The sequence below is a fragment of the Capricornis sumatraensis genome, chromosome 8 (assembly GCF_032405125.1).
Source record: "Capricornis sumatraensis isolate serow.1 chromosome 8, serow.2, whole genome shotgun sequence".
Taxonomy (NCBI): domain Eukaryota; kingdom Metazoa; phylum Chordata; class Mammalia; order Artiodactyla; family Bovidae; genus Capricornis; species Capricornis sumatraensis.
The window spans coordinates 33,536,703-33,558,949 of NC_091076.1; positions in this window are offsets into that span (position 1 = coordinate 33,536,703).

Here is a 22,247-nt window from a genome sequence, read left to right on the forward strand (position 1 = left end):
TGATATGCAGCTGCCCAACTCTTATCAAGTTATCCCTTCGTATATAAGAAGGACTGGCTCTAGGATCCCCATAGATATCAAAATCCATGGATGTTCAAGTCCTTTGGTTCCTGATTCAATACCTGGGTGGGAAAGATCCCCTGGAGAAGGAAATGGCAACCTATGCCAGTATTCTTCTTGTCTGAAAAAATCCCATGGACAGAGAAACTTGGCTGGCTACAGTCCAAAGGATCACAAAGAGTTGGATTTGACCGAGCAACTAAGCACACAGCAAAGCTCACAGTCAGCCTCCTATGTGCAGACACAGAACCCAGGGCTACGCAGCAGGGCTGTCTGCATTGGTCGGGCAGCCCCCTCCCTAACCATGCTAGAGCAGAGGAGACCCCTGGCTGCACTTCCCTGTTAGGTCACTCACTCACAGTGGGCACCCGGGGTGGGGAGTTCCAGCCTGGGGCCCAGAGACTATGGCCCAGCACCAGGAGCTGCTAGGACAATGTATGCTGGGGAGAGAAAGAGGTCATGCGGATCTTCTCAGCAGCTTCCATCTCTGCCTGTCAGCGGTTTGAGCAGGACTAGGTGATGGTGCTGGCCGGGGAGAGGAAAGGACTGTCTGTGGGAGGCTCCTGGATCCACACGTTGAAGTGGAAACCACAGACCTAGCACGGTACATGTGTGTGTGTGTGTGGGCTCCGCTGCTCAGTCCTGTCTGACTGTTCGTGACCCCATGGCCTGCGACCCGACTGTTCGTGACCCCATGGCCTGCGACCCTCTAGGCTCCTCTGTCCATGGCAAGAATACTGGAGTGGGTTGTTATTCCCTTTTCCAGGAGATCTTCCCGACCCAGGGACTGAACCCACATCTCCTGTGTCTCCTGCATTGGCAGGCGGATTCTTTTACCACTGAGCCACCTGGGAAGCCCAGGTAGCAAGGTACATGGTGATGTACATGTCAGGTAAGTTTAAAAGTTCAGGACAAGAAAGAGGTTGTCCACTCCACAGGCTCCCCTTCTGGGAGGATGGGTGGCATGAGTCTACTTTGGAAGGGTGGCACTGGACTCCAGGGCAGGCTATCTGAGACAGGCCATGTGCCAGTCAAGCGCTTGGCCCAGCCTTCCCAGGTGATTAAGCTGTGGCTATTTCCCTGGGCCTGTGCAGTGAAGGACCTCCCTTCCTCTTCAGGGCTGACTCATCCAGCGCATGGCTATCAGCTCTGTCTAAGCAGGAGCACTGTGGGCACCTCCTCAGTGTGCTGGGACGCATACTGGGCACAGGGGTCACAGAGACAGGTTAGACTGCAGGCCATTCTGGGGAGCCCACTCTCTAGTGGGGAAACTGCCATGGAAACCCAGATACGATATGGTGCCTTGCAAGCAAAGATGGCTCAGATGGTAAAGAATCTGCCTGCAATGCATGAGACTGGGGTTCGATCCCTGGGTCAGGAAGATCCTCTGGAGAAGGAAACAGCAACCCACTCCAGTATTCTTGCCTGGAGAATCCCCATGGACAGAGGAGCCTGGCAGGCTACTGTCCATGGGATCACAAAGAGTCAGACACAACTGAGCAATTAACACACACATGTTGGGGAGTCCCCCCCAACTCTAGTGGGGAAAATGCCATGGAAACCCAGATACAATATGGTGCCATGCAAGCAGCAGCCCCTCTCTGCTGTCCTTCCCCAGGGTCCTACCACGATGCTCCTCTAGCAAGCCTTCCAGCCACCCCCTCCCACATCTCCACGCCCCACTCCCAGGTCACTTATCCTTTCAAGTGTCCTCAGAGCACCAGCCAGCCCTCCCTGATTCAGTGAAAGGTAGAGTAGGTCTCACTGCCAACAGGAACCAACTTGTCCTAGGAAAAAAGATGCTGCGATGGGAATTCTTATACCCTCATGGCTTCAGCAACCTTCAGGCCCCTATTCAAAGCAAGCCACCCTTTTGGACGGGAGCAAAGGCTGATGGCAAAGGTGAGTGAGACACACTTAACGGCTGTACAGAAGCAATGACGAAAACCTACTCCTTGTTTTATGATTGCTGCGAGTGAGAGAGCTGCCAGCCCTGGGGCTCAGAGTTGGCTGGGGGTCAGGGATGTAGCTGGACTTCACTCAGGAAAGGGAGGAGGAGGAAAAGGGAGCACGCCGTCTGGGAGCAGGGCCAAGAGCCAGGGAGGAAGAGCGCTGGGAAGAAAGCTCATGTCCTCACAGCCTGAGTCTCCGAACTTCACGGGATTCTGGCTTGAGTTACTCCCCGCCGCCCATTGGACTGCTGGTGGTGGCTGTGTGTGAGTGTGTGAGTGTGTGTGTGTGCGAGTGTGTGTGTGTGTGTGTGTGTGTGCTGGTGGTGGCTCTGTGTGTGTGTGTATGCTGGTGGTGGCTGTGTGTGAGTGTGTGTGTGTGTGAGTGAGTGTGTGTGTGTGTGTGTCCTGGTGGTGGCTGTGTGTGAGTGTGTGTGTGTGCTGGTGGTGGCTCCGTGTGTGAGTGTGTGTGCGTGTGTGTGTGTGTGCTGGTGGTGGCTGTGTGAGTGTGTGTGTGTGAGTGTGTGAGTGTGTGTGTGCTGGTGGTGGCTATGTGTGAGTGTGTGTGTGTGTGTGAGTGTGTGTGTGTGTGCTGGTGGTGGATCTGTGTGTGTGTGTATGCTGGTGGTGGCTGTGTGAGTGTGTGTGTGTGTGAGTGTGTGTGTGTGTGCTGGTGGTGGCTGTGTGAGTGTGTGTGTGTGTGAGTGTGTGTGTGTGTGTGCTGGTGGTGGCTCTGTGTGTGAGTGTGTGTGTGTGCTGGTGCTGGCTCTGTATGTATGTGTGTGTCTGTGAGTGTGTGTGTGTGTGAGAGAGAAGGGGAGACAGAGCAGAGTGGGGGAAGGTGGGGAGCTTCAGATTTCATGAAATCCATTTTAATCACCCTCTGCAATCCACAACACTCTGTAATTACAAGGCTCTTATGCTCAAGTACAAAAAAACTCACCAAGAAAGAGACATTAAGCCTGCAAGAGGAAACATGAAAATTCATGAAACGCACAATTAAGGATCCAGTGACAATGTTAACTCTCCACTTTGCCAGCCCAGGCACTGGGGATTACCAACAAAATGGGCAAATCTAAACCCCCAGGCGTCTCCTGACCCCTGGGAACCTGGACCCCACCTGCTCTCTCCCTGGATTCCCATTTGCTATTGTCATGGGCTGTCAGGTGTGTGTCGGGGGTGCAGCAGCGGGTGGGCCCAGCTTTAGGAATCTGCGCCCTAGGGGAGGGCGATGGGCAAGTCTAGCTCTAGAGGGCAAGAGCCAAACACGTTTCTTGTGTTTGAGAAATGACCCCAGTGCTTGTCGTAGCGTGCACAATCCCTGAAAGACAGGGCTAGACTTTGATGCTCTTTCCAACTGGTCAAGAGAATTCAAAAGGTCTGGGGGCTGTAGTCACCTCCCATCAGAGTGACTCCAGCTCCCAAACTGTCCTTCCACTCTTACCTCTGTGAAGTGAAGTGAAGTGAGAGTTGCTCAGTCGTGTCCGACTCTTTGGGACCCCATCATGGACTTTGTCCATGGACTTCTCCAGGCCAGAATCCCTTCCTTAATCCAGGGCCTCCTTGGTTCTCTCTTCCAGGACCCATAAATGCCTCCATCTCAGTCCTTGGTGCCAACTCTGTACCCTTAGTCTGCTCTGTAAGCTGGCTTCCAGGCCCGTCTCCCCTAAGCGTGCATTTAAGAAGTCCCTCTCCTCTTCCTCCACCGTCACATGAGCAAAGCAGGACAAGATGTTGTAGCTGAACTATGATCCTAATTACATTACACAGAAAACAAAAACCAAAGCTCAAAAAGGGAAATTAACCAAACAGTCACTGGTTACTCTTAAGTTTGGTACCTTCAGGGAAGGAGGGTGCAGGAGGAAGAGATTAACAGGGCTTTATACCTTCTTAACCTGTGCAAATTTTCACCAAAAACAAAAACTTAAATGTCACTTCTGTTCAAAATCCTTCTGTTGTTCCTTATTTTCTCTATGACAAAATAGAAACTCTGAGACTGGTGTTTACAACCTTCTAAGATCTGGTCCTCATTGTAGGGCCAGCCACACGAATGTGTGTGTGACCCGTGTAGTCACACAAAGACCAGCACTAAGGAAAGACCCTTGTGTGTGTGAGAACCCAGGTCTCTTGCATTGCAGGGTGATACTTTACCTCTGAGCCACCAGGGAAGCCAAAGAAAGTGTTAGTTGTTCAGTCGTGTTCGATTCTTTGTGACCCATGAACTTTAGCCCGCCAGGCTCCTCTGTCCATGGAATTCTCCAGGCACAAATACTGGAGTGGGTTGCCCTTCCCTTCTCCAGGGGATCTTCCTGACCTGGGATCGAACCTGTGTCTCCTGCATGACAGGTGGATTTTTTTACCACCTGAGACACCAAGGCAGACAAAGAAAGGTCCATGCCTGGTTAAATGCTCTGCTATGGCTATCTCAAAATTCTTAATTTTAAAACAAGGGATCCACATTTTAATTTTGCACTTTCTCCCACAAATTATGTAACAGTACCTGTTCATCAGAGTATGTTCAAGAGAAATCACAGTCTAATTATTCAGGGCAGAATAATGCAGACAGTCTTTGGACTGTTGTGTAAGTAAGGGCCTCCAGGCTATGACTAGGGTGGTTATGAGGATGGGACGTATTCAGCTTGGGCAAGTAAGGAGCCAGGGGACACTTAGCTACTGTTTACTGAGCCCCTTAAGCTGTCTCTGGGCTCTAGGTACAGAGTCATGAACAAATTAGGCCAAGTCCCCACTCTATCAAGCTTCAGTGCCAGTCAGGGTAGACAGACAATAAACAAATAATCAATTATCTTTGTAGGGTAGAGCTGTGAAGAAAACTGAATCAGGATGAGTAGACAGAAAGGGGCTGGAGGAGTGGAGCATACTCCTATCTGATTCAGGACTTGAGAGCACGTGAAGCTGCACCCGGATGGTGGAAATGTGGGAGACGTTGACACACACATAGAGAAAATCACAATACACTGTGGGGTTTGCCGTGAAGAGACACGGTGGGAGGCTCAGTGGGGAGCAACCTGCTCAGGCTGGAGAGGGCCGAGGAAGGGGCTGGGAGTTACTCAACTTGGAGTCATCCCCATCTCTGTTGCCTGGCTCTCACACCAGCAGAGATCGCATCCTATCGACTATATGTCCGTGACTTTCCTTTCATCCCCACTGCCGTGGACCAGCTCAGGTCTTCATTTCCCCTGAGTCACCGCCGTAAGCTTGACCTTTCACCTCACGCTGCACCCTCACATCTCACGCTACCTGGGCAACTGCATCTGCTCTTGGGCCTGCAGCCGGAGTCTTAGTCTCTAGCCCTGACCTCTTTCTTGAACTCCAGATCTCAGTATCCAACTGCCTTTGTTCCTGAGGATTTCTAGTGTCTGAAAGAAGGCAAGGGTTTCCAACTTTCCACCTGGTCTCAGAGGCTGTTTCTACTTGGGCCTTCCAAAGTGCTTGCTCAGGGTACCAGAATCCAGTGAGCAGGGTAAGGAAATGAGGCACAGAAGCAGAATCTGGGGAATTTTCTGCCCCCTGGGGTCAGGATATTGGCCTGACTTTTCCAGAAACTTAAATTCATCAGTGTCTCAGTTCAGTTAATGAGATCTGGAAGATCCTTAGAAAGTATACACAAGACTGAAGTATAAGGCAGAAAGTCAGTAGACTGATTGACCCTGAGACACGAACCCATCCGCCTTAGTCTGCTCAAAGCTTCCTATGCAGGGAGCCAAATCATCTCCTGAAGGTCACGGGGTGAACACGGCAGATTACAAGTGACATCCCTCACTTGTTCTGTGATGCTCTGGGCAAGGGCCTAACATTCTTATATAAAAATCCTCAGTCATTATGCCTACTTCATAGATGATGGGCTATAAATGGGCTTCCCAGGTGGTGCTAGTGGTAAAGAACCCACCTGCCAGGGCAGGAAACATACGAGACATGGGTTTGATCCCTGGGTTGGAAAGATCCCCGGGGGGGAAGGAAATGGCAACCCCTTCTAGTATTCTTGCCTGAAGAATCCCATGGACAGAGGAGCCTGGAGGGTTATGGTCCATGGGGTTGTAAAGAGTTGGCCATGACTGAAGCAACTTAGCACGCACGAATGATCATAGATGAAGAAACTGACTCAGAGAAGCTAAGTAGCTTGCCCCAGTTTGCAAAGGCAGTATGCGGTAGAGCTGGGATTCAAATTCAGCACCAGCGCCTGCTGTTTGCTGCTGCTGCTGCTAAGTCGCATCAGTCGTGTCCATCTCTGTGCGACCCCATGGGCTGCAGCCCACCAGGCTCCTCCATCCGTGGGATTTGCCAGGCAAGAGTACTGGAGTGGGGTGCTGTTTAACCACTGACAAAAACCGAATATATGCTATGGCTGTAGAGGAAAGAGTGACAGGCCTTTGTCTAAGTCGAACTGACGCTTAACATGATACCTGCGACAGTGCTCGGCAATACAGTATTACGGCCACCCACATGGGAAGGATTATTCTTGGAACCACTCTACCTAAATGAATCTTTATAATCAGGGTTTTATGTTAAATGCATAGTATAAGAGTTGCCTTTCAAAGGACTCCTCCTATAAAACAAGTAAATGATTTTGTTTCTGAAAATGAATAATCAACTCTGATTCACCTACTACATACTAAATCTGCTGGAGTAAGAAATGATATTGTCTGGGGCCAGGTAGACCTTGGGTTCCAACTGTAGAGCAGCATTAGCTGTACTGCCTTGAACACCTAAGTCCCCTGGCTTCAGTTTTCCTCATCTGTAAAACAGTGATGATAGTATATACCTCAAAGGACTTTTTAGGGGAAGATGGAGGAAATTAGTATAAAATGCTTAGCATGGATTCGGGTATGATAAAGACACTTTTTATTTTTTAATTTTTTTTGGCGATCCAATTTACTATCCAGTTCAGCTACTCAATTTACCTCCATCATTCTCATCATCATGATGTTTATATATACTCAATATATATTTGAGCATCCAATTTAGTTATTTACTTTGCTGTGATGATGATGTTGAAAATGCAGCTACTCAGCTTGCTGTCTAATTCAGCTCACGCATTTGTAATAAAACTTTACCCTTAATGTTGACTTTGGCAGTAACCACACGCCTGGTGTCCCGCCCACACGGTGCCCACACTTCTCTCCTTCATCAGCTCTCTCTCACTCTCTTCATCTCACACTGGATATGCTGCACGGTAATCAGCATCCCTTTGTCCGTGAGGGGCACACGGCTCTCCTGCTTGGGCTAAGGGGGCAGGTGGCTAGTTTCGAGGCTGATTTAGACTCCACATGATGTCAGAGAGTCCTGATCTCTGGAAGAGGCTGTTCTTTAGGAGTGCTGAGCAAGACTGCGTCTTGCCTAATAGTAGGACAGGTAGGGCTGTCAGGAGCTCGGCTCTGAGCAAAGGGCCAGCGCAGGTTGAGGCCAAACACAGCCTAGGCTCTGTCAAGGCTCTGCTTCCTCTCTGGAAGAGATGCCCAACCAGATTTTGCACTGCCTTAACTGACATCACAGTCCATCAACAGGAGTAACTTTATGCATATTCTCCTTGGAGAGTGGCAGCCAGCTTCTTCAGCCATCTGTAGGTTAAGAGCTGCTCAGAAGGGTACAGCGAGGCAAGCTTAGCTCTACTCTGTCTCTGTTTTGTGATCTTAGGTAAGTCATTTACCCTTTCTAAGCCTGTTTCTTCATCTGTAAAGTGGGAAGACCCACTTCTCAAGGGTAAATAAGGGTCAAAAACTCATAATTAGCTATCAACAAACATCAGTTCCCTCTTCCCCTTCCCTTCAGACATATCTTTGTAGGGAAACAAATATTAAAAAGCTCTCAGGGAAGAAAATGTTTATGAAACGAATAGGCAAATGATGAAGAGAAAAGAAACCTTTTTTTATGCGTGTGTTAGGCATCGTGTTAGGTTTTTTAACAGATGCTATAGTATGCTGTTCTCAGAATGACTCTGGAGGGAAGATATTAGCTATATTCTTTTTTAATTGTGGTAAAATATATACAACCTAAAATTCACCATTCTTACCCCTAGTCAGTGTATAGTTCAGTGGCATTAAATATATGAATTCATCTCGTTGTGAATCACCAAGATCCCACTATAGAACTCATTCCATCTCATGCAAAACTGAAACCCTTGTACCCATGAACCTCCTTTACCCCTCAAGTGAGCCCCTGGCAACTAGCATTTTACTGTCTCTATAATCTGGTAAAGTACCTTACAGTGGAATCCTGTAGTATTTGTCCTTTTGTGACTGATTATGTCATTTAGCCTAATATTTTCAAGGCTCATCCATGTTGCACATGTGTCAGGATGGCATTCCTGTTTAAAGGCTGACTAGTACTCCATTGTGTATCTATGCCGCATTTTGTTTATGCCTTTACCCACTGACGGGCACTGCAGACACTTGGGATGCTTCCATCTCTTGGCTATTGTAAATGATGCAGCTATGAACACGGGCGTGCAACTACCACTTCAAGTCCCTGCCCTCAATTCTTTCATATATGCCAAAGTGGAATTGCTTTTTCACATGGCAATCCTATTTTTAATTTTTTGAGGAATCATCATACTGTTCTCTATAGTGGCTGTACAATTTTGTCTAATCCTTTTTTAGAGATGATGCATCTGAGGTTTAGAGCTGAGCAACAGGCCTGAGGCCACAGCTTCAGAAGGGAGAGTCTGATGCCAGTCTGGGTTCAGGGTGGCCTTATTCTACAGAGTAACAGTTCCTGAGGCCAGGGCTCAGCTAGGAGTATCAGAATCATCCAGTGTACTTGTTAAACATATAGATTCCTGGGTCTCCAGGCCACAAGAAATAGAACCTCCAGGGATCGGACCCAGGAGTCTGTATTTTCAAAATCACAAAAATCAAACAACAAAGAAACAAACTAACCCTCTGTGTTTCTGGTAGGCACCCAGGTTTAGATAACCACTGTTTACTCTTGGGATGGTGGTTTAGTCAGTACGTGGTGTCCAAATCTTGCAACCTCATAGACTATAGCCTGCCAGGCTCCTCTGTCCTTGGGATTTTCCAGGAGAGAATACTGGAGTGGGTTGTCATTCCCCTCTCCAGGGGATCTAACAAACCCAGCGGTCAAACCCTCGTCTCTTGCATTGCAGGCAGATTCTTTACTGAGTCACGAGGGAAGCCCACTATTGGGGTAACAGTCATTATTGTTGTCCTTGTCATTATCCAGATGTCCTTGTAACCCTGCCTTACCCAGATCAGCTTATGATTTGTAAACATCTGGAAACAGTGGGGAATGTAAGGGTTACCAGGAAATCTCAGCCCTGGGTTTGTTCTCCAGCAAGTGCTGGCTTTCAAAGGGCAACACATTTAGTGTTCTAATCAACAAGGCATCAGCCAGGCGCCTGCCCGGGCCTTTCTTCGATTCCTGACTAACACTCATTAAGCAGCTCAGGCCAATGTGTTCCTAAGTGTGTGTGTAGAGGCAGGCTGTTGGCATTTTAATCTTATTAGTGAATTGAAGCCCTAAGTGGCTGCAGCCACAGCAGCCCCTTGTGAGGATGGGGTGAAATTCTTCACACCCTGAGAGTGACTCCCCATCCCTCTACCATCTCCCACCCATCCTTCCCAGCTCTGATCCTCCCCTGGGCATGCAGCTAAAGACTCCCGGAAACCAGAGCCTGATGACTCCCAGGGCGCTGGCTGCAGATAGCTGCACGACCAGCTCAGGTAACCGGGCTGCCTGTATCCCAGAACAGATATGGAGTTGTCTACCCTGGCCTGACTTGTGGAGTTGGTACCAGGCCATAGGCACTGCTCCCTGAATTCAACTGTCTGTGTCCCTCCCCCACCAACACTCCTGAGAGAAGCCAGAGAAGGCTGTGGGGCCTCGGGAAAGAGACAGCTAGAGGCAGTCTTGCCAGCACAAAGCCCTCATTGTTGGAGGAGGAAGGCTTGGGAGAGGCAGAGGGGGTGCTTATCTTTTGTCAGAGCCAGAGAGCTGAAATGATTCCAGTGAAAAACGACCCTGTAAACTAAAAAAGAGGCGAATATGCAAACTATGACTATCTTCTTCCTCGGGACAGAAATAGCTTGGGCTTTCTCTGAAAATGCTCATAGACACATACCCACATGAACACAAATACACACTTATTATTCTGCTCAAAGTAAATCGAGAGGCAAATGAAAAACAAAGTCACCCATCCATCCATCCATCCCTTCAGTCACTTGTTCATTCAAACATTAACTTTGTGCCATGAGTTACGCTGGAGGAGACTGCAATGATCCTAGATCAGACGTTTCTAATGGAGGGCATATTATTCCTGCAACAATCTAGGAACCTGTATGTTGGCTCACTGAGGATTGTAACAGCATTGATGTTTTGCACAATATATGCAGGGGTGTTATGAGGAATATACATTGTGTTTGAACGTTACTGAATCCAAAGCAGTTATCTGTCACTGTAGTTTTCTCTGCCAGTGAAAGCTAAAAGTGTGACTACAAACCACTGGACATGGTCTAGGCAAACAAAAGTGCAGAATCATAATGTACCGTTCCATGAGGGGAGGCAATCACGACCACCACCACAGCAGCAAACTAAACTAGGAACGACGTGCTGGGCATCATTCTAAGTGCCTTACTTTTAAGTCCCCACGATAAATCTGTGAGATAGGCATTATCACTGCCCCATTCTGCGGGCGATAAAGCTGACCGTGAGAGCCTTCATAACTCGCCCAAGTTCACACAGCAATAACAGCGGATCTGGGAAAGTAGAGGAGGAAACTCAGTACTTTGAACGCTTTTTGCCATGGTGGGCAAGGGCATCTTGTCTAAACACACTCATTGTAAAGATGGATGAGGAAGCTGAGACTTGGAGAAGTCACGTGACAAGTCCAAAGGGAGTCACGTGGTGAGTTCTGGAGGCAGCCCGGGGTAAGATCTCAGCTTTCTCTTCTTCCATTCTGTTTCACCGCTGTTTAAATAAGCCAGACTTTACCTCCAAGTTAAAGTAAAAATAACCTGGGCATGAGGACAAAGTAAAGGAAAGAGACATGAAAAGTTCATGGTAAGACACATGTTGTCTTCTTGTAGAATCTAGAGCAGTTTTACTTTCCTGGGTCGTCACTTTGCCCTGGACATCCCTGGGAGAAGCTCCTGGCACAGAGGAAGCAGGGCCCAGGTGTGGTGAAGGTACCGGGGACTCAGAGATCCCAGCTCAAGCCACTTTGTTTCAGGCACAAAGGACCATTCGGGGGCGCAGCCCAGCTCTCCCTTGGCTTTCACAGCATCCGTTTCTCTCTGCCTAGCATCTTACAGCCCACACAGCCAGGAAGCCCTAGAAATGAAGGTCCTGTCCTTCTGAGCAAGCGGTGCCCAATTAAATCCCAGCAATCTGTCTCTGGCCACATGCTGTGCCAGCTGGAGAGGCTGGCTTGGGAAGCCACTGTTTCCTGGATGATGGATCTTGGGAGAGGCAGCAGGTGGCAGTGGAAAGAGTTTGGAGTCTGACCATACTAGATAGGAATTCTGGACCCGTGAAGCACACTGGCCGTGTGATCACGGACAAGTTTCCTAACTGCTCCGGGCACCTGTTTCTGCATCTCTGAAATGAGGATAACACCTTCCTTGTCTATAAGTGAAAGTGTAAAAGTATTAGTCACTCAGTCGTGCCTGACTATTTGCCATGCCATGGGCTGTAGCCTGCCAGCCTCCTCTGTCGTGGGATTCTCTAGGCAAGAATCCTAGAGTGGGTTGCCATTTCCTTCTCCAGGGGATCTTCCCAATCCAGGGATCGAATCAGGGTCTTCGGCACTAGAGATTCTTTACCATCTGAGCCGTCAGGGACACTCTATTTATGAGTGAACATATTCAAAATACTTGGTACATTCTTGCTCTGAGAAACGAGAATATACGAACAGATCAGCGTTTTCAAAAGCTTTCAGCATAGAAGAACCACCTTACTTGCTCTAAAGAAAATCTAAAATAAGACTCATGTCTAAAGGAGATAAAGGGTCACTTCTGGGTTGGTGAGGGGTTGGGAGCTCAGGGTCCTGCCTGTTTTGCCTCCTTCCCTCCCACCATGGCCTTGGGGTTCCTCTAGGGAATTTGACTAGTTGGTCACTAGGCTCCTTTTAACCGTAATTAGGTGAAAGAAAGGAAAGAAGAAAAAAACAGAAGGCAGGAGAAAGGAAAAGCACAGTCTTGTCCGTTGGTACCTGTGAGGAGATTTATATTTGTTAAGAAGATGAACTCAATCTCTGGTCTTATGGTTCAGCAGAGACGCCAGACTGGAACATGTAATTTAAAAATTGGAAGGTGATTGAAAAAGAATTGGGGTGGGGGAGTCTCACTGGGAACACAAAACAGGATTCTGAAGTAGCTCAGCCATCGGGGAAGCTGGGGCCTGGAAGATGGGCAGGACGGCAGCCGGGACTAGCTGATGGGGGGGCAGCGCAAGAGAGAAGGGATTGGACTGTGAGGTTCTGGAGATGGCACCGCTAAGACTTGGCGACCGACTGGACAAGAGGCCATGAAAGGGAGCATGCTCTCAAGGATGACCCCCCGGTCTCCGGGCTGTACGTCAGCTGTGATATTGAAACTAGCAGCGTAAAGCACAAGACTCCACCAGCATCTTTGTCCAAACTACCCAGGATCCGGCAAGGACCCCAAGCCCACTGCTCATACAACTGCCCATCCTTCCCTGGGGAGACAAAGGCTGGAGGGACAGTGTCAGCACACCCCACGGAAAGCGTTTAAGATCAGGAGAACTCGACAAGGCTGACAAAACACCTGTAGGCAGAGCTATTCTGGAAAGTACAGCAACTGCTTGCAGTAAATTAATAATAGATGAGCTGAAATCCTTCTGAAATATTTACCCAGCCGGAATGGTTGCAGGCTAATAATGAGGAGTGGAACTCAAGCCTTCCCTCAAACAGCCCCGACTACTGAAAATGAAGAAGCCTCAGCCTGGCCCTCCGTGATGCTCATGGAAAGAGAACAAATGTGCAGGTTGCCCCCCTCAGAAACATAAAGACCGCAGGCTGCTGGGAAATGCTGGGGAAGGGAGCTCGGGCAAAGGCCCGGGAGGCAATGATAGAAAGCAGCCAACACAGGAGGACTGCTAGCGGTGATGGCGTGCTTATTGCACATCCGTCTAAAGGCCATGCCTAGAGGAACACAGTGAAGCTGAACACTACTTTTAGGCCCATTTTACAGATGAAGGTGATAAGACACAGAAAGGTTCTGTCAGGTTGCCCAAGAAACCAGTGAGGACATGATGGAGCTGGGACCCGAGGCAGTCTGGCCCCAGAGTATGTGGCCTTAAGCCCCTTTGCCTTCGCTGCCTCCTGTTGCCTTTTCCAAAACAGTCAGGAGAGAGGTGCCAGTGTGAGGAAAGAGATCGTGCATCCAACTGCCAACACCACATTTGCACAGCCCCAGTGCTGCATGGACTTTCTGCCTCCAGCGTTCGCGGAGGAAGCTGAACTCTTTTCACCAAAGCCATTCATTCCTTTCTTTCTCTCTGGCTGTGCTGGGTCTTCACGGCTGACCACGGGCTCTCCCCAGTTGCAGTGGGGCGGGGGGCTACTCTCTAATTGCAGTACACAAGGCTGCTCATTGTGGAGGCTTCCCTTGTTGTGGAGTACAGGCTCCACGGCATGTGCGCGTCGGTAGCTGTGGTGTGCAGGCTTAGGTGCTCTGTGGCAAGTGGGATCTTGATGCAGTTTCCTGCACTGGCGGGCAGATTCCCAACCACTGGATACCAGGGAAGTCCTCTTTCATTTACTAATTATTTACCCAGCATCTGCTGGGGCCCAGACCCCAGGCTGGGTTCAGATTGGGCCTTCTACAGTGTACCCCATATCTACCTCTTCCAGGGAGCTCTCTGTGTCTGCACCCAGGCACAGTCCATTTCTCCTTCCTCAGAGCTTCCCACCAGCCTTCAGGCCATTTGCTAGGATAGACTTTCACCAAATCAGTTTGGAAACACAGAGGGATTTGAATAGACATGCAAAAAGGAGTTTTGGAGCAAGTAAGTTTGGGAAACATTAGAAGGGCATCCCCCCTGCAGGACTTCTCAGAGCGTTTAGAGTAGCAGAGGCCGTGAGAACCCCCAGAAGTGGGGTCAGGGTGCAGTACTTTCCAGATTGTTCAACATGGAAACCTTTTTTTTTTTCCAAACAACATTTTGCAGGGCTGACGTATCATAAAACACTGTTTGGGATATTCTGCCCTGGAATAATAATACCACGTCAAATCTGTGTTTGGGTTTGACCCGTTAAGCCACTGGCAGGAAGGTGAGGCTGTGAAATCTGTCTTTCTCATCACTCCAGCTTCTGCCATCAGCCAGGCCTGGATCAGAAGTCTGCTCAGAAAAGTTTTTTTTTCTTTTTGCAAATGGCATAAGCGAATGCTGTGAAGCAAAGTTCTGGGACTGCACCAACATTCATACCTGTGTCTGCCTACATCTCTGCGTCCGTCTCCAAGGCTACAGGCATGTCTTCCGCGTATGAACCTCAGGCAATGTTTCCTTTTCTCCCCAGACATACCGGGTCAGGGCACAGAGGCCTTCAGCTGGCCCCTGCCCACATCTTCTGGACCCTCATCTTCACTACACATTTCTTCAAGCCTGACTCTATGGAACTTTCCAGAATGCAAGATGGCTTCTCTCACTCAAATGAGGTTCTCATCTGCTGGCCAGCCCTGAGAAATCTTGCCTGGGCAGTTTCCCTTGCTTTGATCCTTAGCTCAAACCTCTTGGCTTCCCTGAAACCATCTCTGAGGCCCCCTGTGGCACCCCATCTCCAGGATCCAGCTAGACGCTGGTCCTGGGGAGGCCTGGGCTACACTGTGCCCGTTTCCCTGTTTGGGCGGGGCTGTGTGCTGAGTGAAGATGCCGCAGGTGTTTTGTGCTGAGCATCACAGCCAACACAGTTGGAAAGCCCCTGACGTTACATGACCCTCCTACTGCAGATGGTTCTAGGCCCTGAGCAAGGTTCACCCTGAGCCTTTTAAAACCCGCAGAGCGCTCTCCTCCTCTGTGAAGCCCTGCCTGGAAGGACGCCGGCCGCCCCCGGCCCCTCGCAGGAGAGGTCTGCGGAATGGTCTCACCATTTTGTAACAAGAGCACAGAGCCAGGACTGACTCAGCGCTTTGTTGAATCGTGTTCTCCCTATGTATTCTCTTCACAGTTGTCTAACTTCCACAGGCGTGAGCTAGCTTTGGCACGGCAGTTGTTTTACACAAATGAAAGCGCCGGTGAGTGCGGTGGTGTTTCCGGGGCTCTGAGAGGGGCAGTTCGGGCAGGAGAGGCAGGAAGGGGCAGGAAGGAGCGGGGAGGGCGTGTGGGGCGCTGGAGCTGGGCCCCTGCCCGTCTGTGGTGGGAAAACAGCCGCTCCCCTTGGACTGAAGCGCGGGGCTGTCCCCGGAGACTGCGGTGCCAGATGGAGCCAGCCGAACGCGCCATCCCACCGACTGGCAGTGGAGCCGGGAGACGCCGCGTCGGGAGGAGTCCTGGAGTCAGTGCTCTTCCCCTGCTTTCCTCCCAGCTCTCTCTCAGTTCCCTCGTCTCTGGGCCTTAGACTCTCCGTCTTTAAAAGGAGCGGGTTCTACACCGTCAGCGGCTCTCTGGTTGTTGGTCTCCACTGGAAGGAGTATATTGGACATCTCAGCTCAGCCTGGATGCACATGTAACCCGAGTTTCACTTAGCAGTGCTTGCCCTTACTACCTGCTGTGTTCTCTAGTCCTCTTTATTCATTTGTAATTTACTGTAATTCACACATTCGTTTTATAAACTGTTATTGAAGCACTGTATATATATATATCATATATATCATATACATATATATACACAATGTATGTATCATAAAGAGCTGGATAAGCTCTCGCAAATTGAAGACACCCATGTACTCAGCTCTCAGATCAAAAGACAGAGCATTATCAACACCTTGAAAGCCCCGTGCCCGGCCCATTTTCTAGCCCTTCCCCTCAAGGATCCTGATTTCTAACAATATAGATTAATTTTGTCTGTTTTTATACTTAAGATGAGGAGAAGGAAATGGCAACCCATTCCCGTCCTGTTGCCTGGAAAATCCCATGGACAGAGGAGCCTTATAGGCTGCAGTCCATAGGGTCGCAAAGAGTCAGACACGACTTGAGCGACTTCACTTTCACTTTTCACTTTGATGCATTGGAGAAGGAAATGGCAACCCACTCCAGTGTTCTTGCCTGGAGAATCCCAGGGACGGGGGAGCCTGGTGGGCTGCCGTCTATGGGGTGGCACAGAGTTGGACACGACTGAAGCAACTTAGCAGCAGCAGCATACTTAAGATGAACGTTGTCACAAAGTTTCTTTGCACCTGGCTTTTTATTTCAACGTTATACTTGTGAGGGCCATTGATACAGCTGGGGACAGTATTCCATTGTGTGGCTGTACCTCCGTTTATCTATGCTGCTGCTGCTGGTCATGTTTTCGGGTGGACAGGTGTATGCATGTCCCATGTGTGTATCTAAGGACGGAACGGCTAGTTGCATACGCTCTGCATTAGTTGACACTGCCAGGCTGTTTTCCAAAGTCATCATTCTAAGTTACTCTCCAGTCAGCCATATATGAGGGTTCTAGTTGCTTCGTGCACACATGCTCAGTTGCTCAGTCGTGTCCAACTCTTTGCGACCCCATGGGCTGCAGCCTGCCAGGCTCCCCTGCCCCTGGAATTTTCCAGGCAAGAATACTAGAGTGGATTGACATTTCCTCCTCCAGGGGCTCTTCTGGACTCAGGGATCGAACTTGTGTCTCCTGCTTTGCAGGCAAATTCTTTACTGCCTAGTTGCTTCACATCTTTGCCAATGCAAGATATTGTCTATCTTTTTCATTTTAGCCCTTCTCATGGGTGTATAGTGGCACTTCATTGCTGGTTTAATCTGTAATTTCCTGATAACAGATAATGCTTTCATATGCTGATTGCCTATTTGGATAACCTCCTTTGTGAAGTGTCTGTTTGAAATATCTTTTGCTTATTTTTCCATTAGGTCGCTTGTCTTTCCCTTCCTTATTTGTTGGAGTTTCCTCTTTCTTTCTACTACACAGCTGACCCTTGAACAACATGGGTTTAGATGGCATAGGTCCACTTAAATACAGATTTTTTTTTTCCACAGCAAATGCTACAGTGCTATATAGACAATGGTTGGTTGAATCTGCAGATGCAGAGCCTGGAATATTGACAAACCATGTAAATGGAGGGGCCACTCTAAATTATACCGGAATTTTCAACTGTGCAGAGAGAGGGTCAGTGCCCCAATCCCTGCATTGTTCCAAGGTCAAATGTCTCTACTTTGGATATGAGACCTGTGTTGAATACACATAATGTAAATATCTTCACCCACTCTATGGATTACTGGACTACTTTGCTTCACTTTAATGCACGATGATCTTGAACCACCAAATTAAATTCATGACCCACAAATGGGTCACAACCCATAATTTGAAAAACACTGCGATACACAATAATGCAGTTTTCCTTGGATCTAGAAACCCTGAAAGGGACACCTTTGGCCAGTGGCTGCCGCTGCAGTGTTAGCCTGGGGCAGGATCTGGTATCAACAGCTAGCAGGTGTCTGAAGAACAAAGGCCATGCTATCAGCTATCATAATTTCCCAATTTAAACAGCAACCCTGTTCTACACCTTCAATGACAACACAGTTCTCAGTCCTCCTGAATTTAAGAGTCACCAGCCCCACAGCCCAGACTGAGGCAGGGGACTCAGAAGGGTGGTGTGGGAGCACCTCCGGAATGAGCCTTTGCAGAGGGTGGAGAGCGTGCTCACGCACGTGGGCTTTCCATCCACCAAGGTGCCCAGACCCTCAGGGGAGGGTCCAGTGGAATCTGAGATGCCTTTGGAGGTTCCTTTCAGCCAACAGGTCAAGAGGACTTTCCCTGAACTCTGACAAATTCCGATGACCATGCAAGAAGGGCACACACACATTCCGAGTGCCTTCTTCGTGTGAAGGGTACCTTCTAAGCAGTTCCCTCCCTCAGAGTAGCCCGGCATATACACTCTTAAGGCTGCATGAAGACAGAGGCTGGGACACTCCTGGAAAAACACGGCCAAGGTCACACAGTTACAGAGCAAAGCGGACCAGCTCCACAGCCTGTTTTCATTACTATGCCATCCTCTTTCTGGGCTGCCAGTCACCATGGAGAGTGTTGACACACCCAAAGGGGCTCTCACACGTGCACACACATGTGAGCACACACACACAGACATGTGCATGCATATGTACACATGCTGTCCTGCTCAGGAATCTGTGGGCTGGACCCTACTGCTTCATTACATGTGGAGTTTTCCCCGTCTCCTGATGTCCAAAGTAGTGAACCATCTCATAATGCACAAATAACAGAAACATATGTGGGTGCGGAGGGTGCTTTACAGTTTGTATATCTTGTTCACAGCTAATCTCTCATCTCAACCTCACAACCAGCCTTCTGAACTTATAAAAATACATGATGATTGTCCAGCCCCCAGGTCTACTGGGGGGTCCAAGGACCTTCCTTCTGCAGATACCAATCCTAACTATCCATGACTAGGGCTGTGTCAGCTGCCAGAGGTTGGTAGAATTTTGCAGCTCCTCAGATCCTCTCTACAAGTTTCCCATTTAACTGTATATTCCACAGCAACCAATCTTTCCTTGTCTGATTCTGAACAGAGTTTTAATTTCATGAACTCTCCAAAGTTGGACTTGTGTTTGCAGGAGAGTTTACGGGATGTGGCCACTCCTCCCCCATCCCTAACGAGCATGCCCACAGATTCACACTTCTCTCTTGTTAGCGTCTTTGCCACCTGCCGTCTTCTCCTCCAGCTGGAGGTAAGGCACAGCATCACCACTTCTGCGGCTACTAGGAGTTTACCGAACACTTCCTACGCACCAGGTACCAGGCGCTTTATGCGCATTATCCCAGCACACCTCACACGAATCCTTTGCCATATGTGTTAATAACCTGCCTTCATAAATGAGGAAACAGATGCTCAAGAGAAGTGACAGCGTAGGACCCCATGGTCAGCAAGTGACTGGACTGGGACTGTACCCACATCCCTGGACTATCTTATAAAATGCTTGCTTATCGCAGTATTTTTTACTGATCCCCAAGTCCTGGCCCATTCCAGTGCCTGGGACAGAGAGAAGCCACAGCTTCTTTACTCTGAGTCAGCAAAACTTTCCACGTGGAAGGAGACAGCATCTTAGGACCATCTTGTCCTATCCTCCTATTCAAGGTCAGAGAGATGAAGGGACTTTCTTGAAAGCGTCATCACAGCAGAACTGGGCCTGGAACCCAGGTGTGGTTCCTCAAGTTTATCTTCCTCTGATTCTCACGGATCTCATGGAATAAAAGATGCTGGTGGGGCACTGTCTGTATTCCAGGCCATCGGCCCCCAACTTTTTGGCAGCAAGGACCAATTTTGTGGACGACAAATTTCCACAGACTGGGGATGAGGGGGTGGTTTTAGGATGATTCCGGTGCATAACATTTATTGAACACTTTATTTCTAATCTAATGCTGCCACTGATCCAACAGAAGGAACCAGTCCACAGCCCAGAGGTGAGGACCCCTGTTCTAGGCGACCCTTCTTTTCAAGGAGGCATTAACAGTGTTGCAAATTATAAGGCATTATTGGAGGGACAAAGAATACGAAAAGATCTCAAGGAAGGGTATGATTTTTGTCCTCATCCATTGTTAGGGCTGTCTGGTGAAAAACAGGCTTGGCAAGATGTGAGGAGCAGTGGATATAGTGGATACCAAAGCCAGACTTTTTTGAGTAAAAATTCCAAATGGGGGAGATAACCACTTCCTCATTAGTCCCTGGAGCTTTCCAAGCATAGGCCAAATCTATCTATCTATCTGTCTGTCTATCTATCTATCTATCTATCTATCTATCTGTCTATCTATATTTGTCCATCCATCCATCCATCTATCTATCTCTCTCTCTCTCTCTCTATCAAAGGTCCACACCTCTAAGACCCTTTCATCTCTAAAATTTCTCAAGCCTTTTAAATGTACTAAAATCGTACAGGGAAGCCATGCAGTAATACTGTATTCCCTGCTCATTGTTTTTAGGTTAAAAAAAAATCTCTTATAATATAAATGGATATAAAGTCTACCTATTAACACATATTTAAGGAGTAGAGTAAAAAAGCACCCATATCATTAACTTAAATCATGAATACTCTCTGAAGTGTAAAAAAAAAAAAAATCAACTCACTTTTCTTTAAATCTTCTTAAAAGGGTCTAAGAATAGTCCTTCAAATAATCCTTGAAGTATGCAATTTTAATTTGGACACATGGTAATTTCAGTCTACCTGTTGAAAGAGACAAGAGAGAAATCAGTCATTTCTGACAAGGCTGCTGTTCTGACAGGCAGCAGCTGAGGTTCAGGCAGCTGGGGACAGGGGGGCGGGGAGGGGGTTCGGGGTGGGCAGCAGCAGCAGCTTTGGCCCAGGCTGAAGACTGGGTTTGAACACTCAGAGGAAAAGTGACTAAGACAGGGATTCCAGTGCCTGGCACATAGCAAACACTCAATGAATACTGAATCAATGAATGAAGAAAAGGATGGATGAGTAAGTGAGCAGGACTGATCATCAACCTGTGGATACAGGGAGCTACCCTATAGGCTCAGGTCTCGGACTCTTAGGGAGAAAACTAATTTCCAGGCACTGGGCATACTGGGGAGAATGATGCAGAGCAAGGCTCATGCTCTAGTGGAGAGAGTGGGGGTTTAGAAGCAGCCGTATGTGTGTTTGAATCCAGGCTCTACCACCTGTAACTGCACAATCCTGGGCTATCTTATTTTCTGATGTTTACTGCATGCATGCCTGTGTGCTAAGCCGTTTCAGTCACATCTAAGTCTTTGCAACCCTATGGACTGTAGCCCGCCGGGCTCCTCTGTCCATGAGGATTCTCTAGGCAAGAATGCTGGAGTGGGTTGCCATGGCCTCCTCCAGGGGATCTTCCAGACCCAGGGATCGAATTAGCATCTCTTACACTGGCAGGTGGGTTCTTTACCACTAGTGCCACCTGGGAAGTCCATTTATGTTAACTACTGTTATTAAATTCGATCCTTAGTCCATTTTTCAATTTTTCAGTGCTTCTTCTTTCTGAATACAAGCATTTAAGTTCATACATTTACCTTTAAGTACTGTCTTAGCTATAATTCCACTTAAATTCTTTTTTTCTTTTGTATTGGGGTATAGCCGATTAACAATGTTGTTTGCGGTAGTTTCAGGAGAACAGGGAAGGGACTCAGCCATACGTATACACGTATTCACTCTCCCACAACTCCACTCCCATGCAAGCTGCCATGTAACACTAAGCAGAGCTTCATGTGCCATACAGTAGGCCCTGTACAGTTGGCTCAGAGACATTAGTTTGCTGACTAAGGTCTGTCTAGTCAAGGCTATGGTTTTCCCATTGGTCATGTATGGATGTGAGAGTTGGACTGTGAAGAAAGCTGAGCACCAAAGAATTGATGCTTTTGAACTGTGGTGTTGGGGAAGACTCTTGAGAGTCCCTTGGACTGCAAGGAGATCCAACCAGTCCATTCTAAAGGAGATCAGTCCTGGGTGTTCACTGGAAGGACTGATGCTGAAGCTGAAACTCGAGTACTTTGGCCACCTCATGTGAAGAGCTGACTCATTGGAAAAGACCCTGATGCTGGGAGGGACTGGGGGCAGGAGGAGAAGGGGACGACAGAGGATGAGATGGCTGGATGGCATCACTGACTTGATGGACATGGGTTTGGGTAAACTCCGGGAGTTGGTGATGGACAGGAAGACCTGGCGTGCTGCGATTCAGGGGTCGCAAAGAGTTGGACACAACTGAGTGACTGAAATGAACTGAACTGAACTGATACAGTTGGCTATCCATTTTAAATATAGCAGTGTGTACATGTTATATCTGATATTTCTCTTATCATTTATAAGTATTTTACAATTCATATGATCATTTCTTGTTTGACTTATGAGTTAGTTAGAAGTGTTTTTGTGAATCTCTCTCAATGCATTTTTTTTCCCCAAACTATTTATCCCCTGCCCAAAGCATCTTTTAAAACTCATCTTTCTGTTATTGATTTCTAGCTTAATTGTCCTGTGGTGGGGGAATGTGGTTTGCAGGATACTGATTCCTTGAAATTTACTGAGATGCATTTCATAGCCCAAGATGTAGTCAGTTGTTGTGAATGTTCCATGTGTGCTTAGAAGAAAGTGTATTTTCTAGTTATT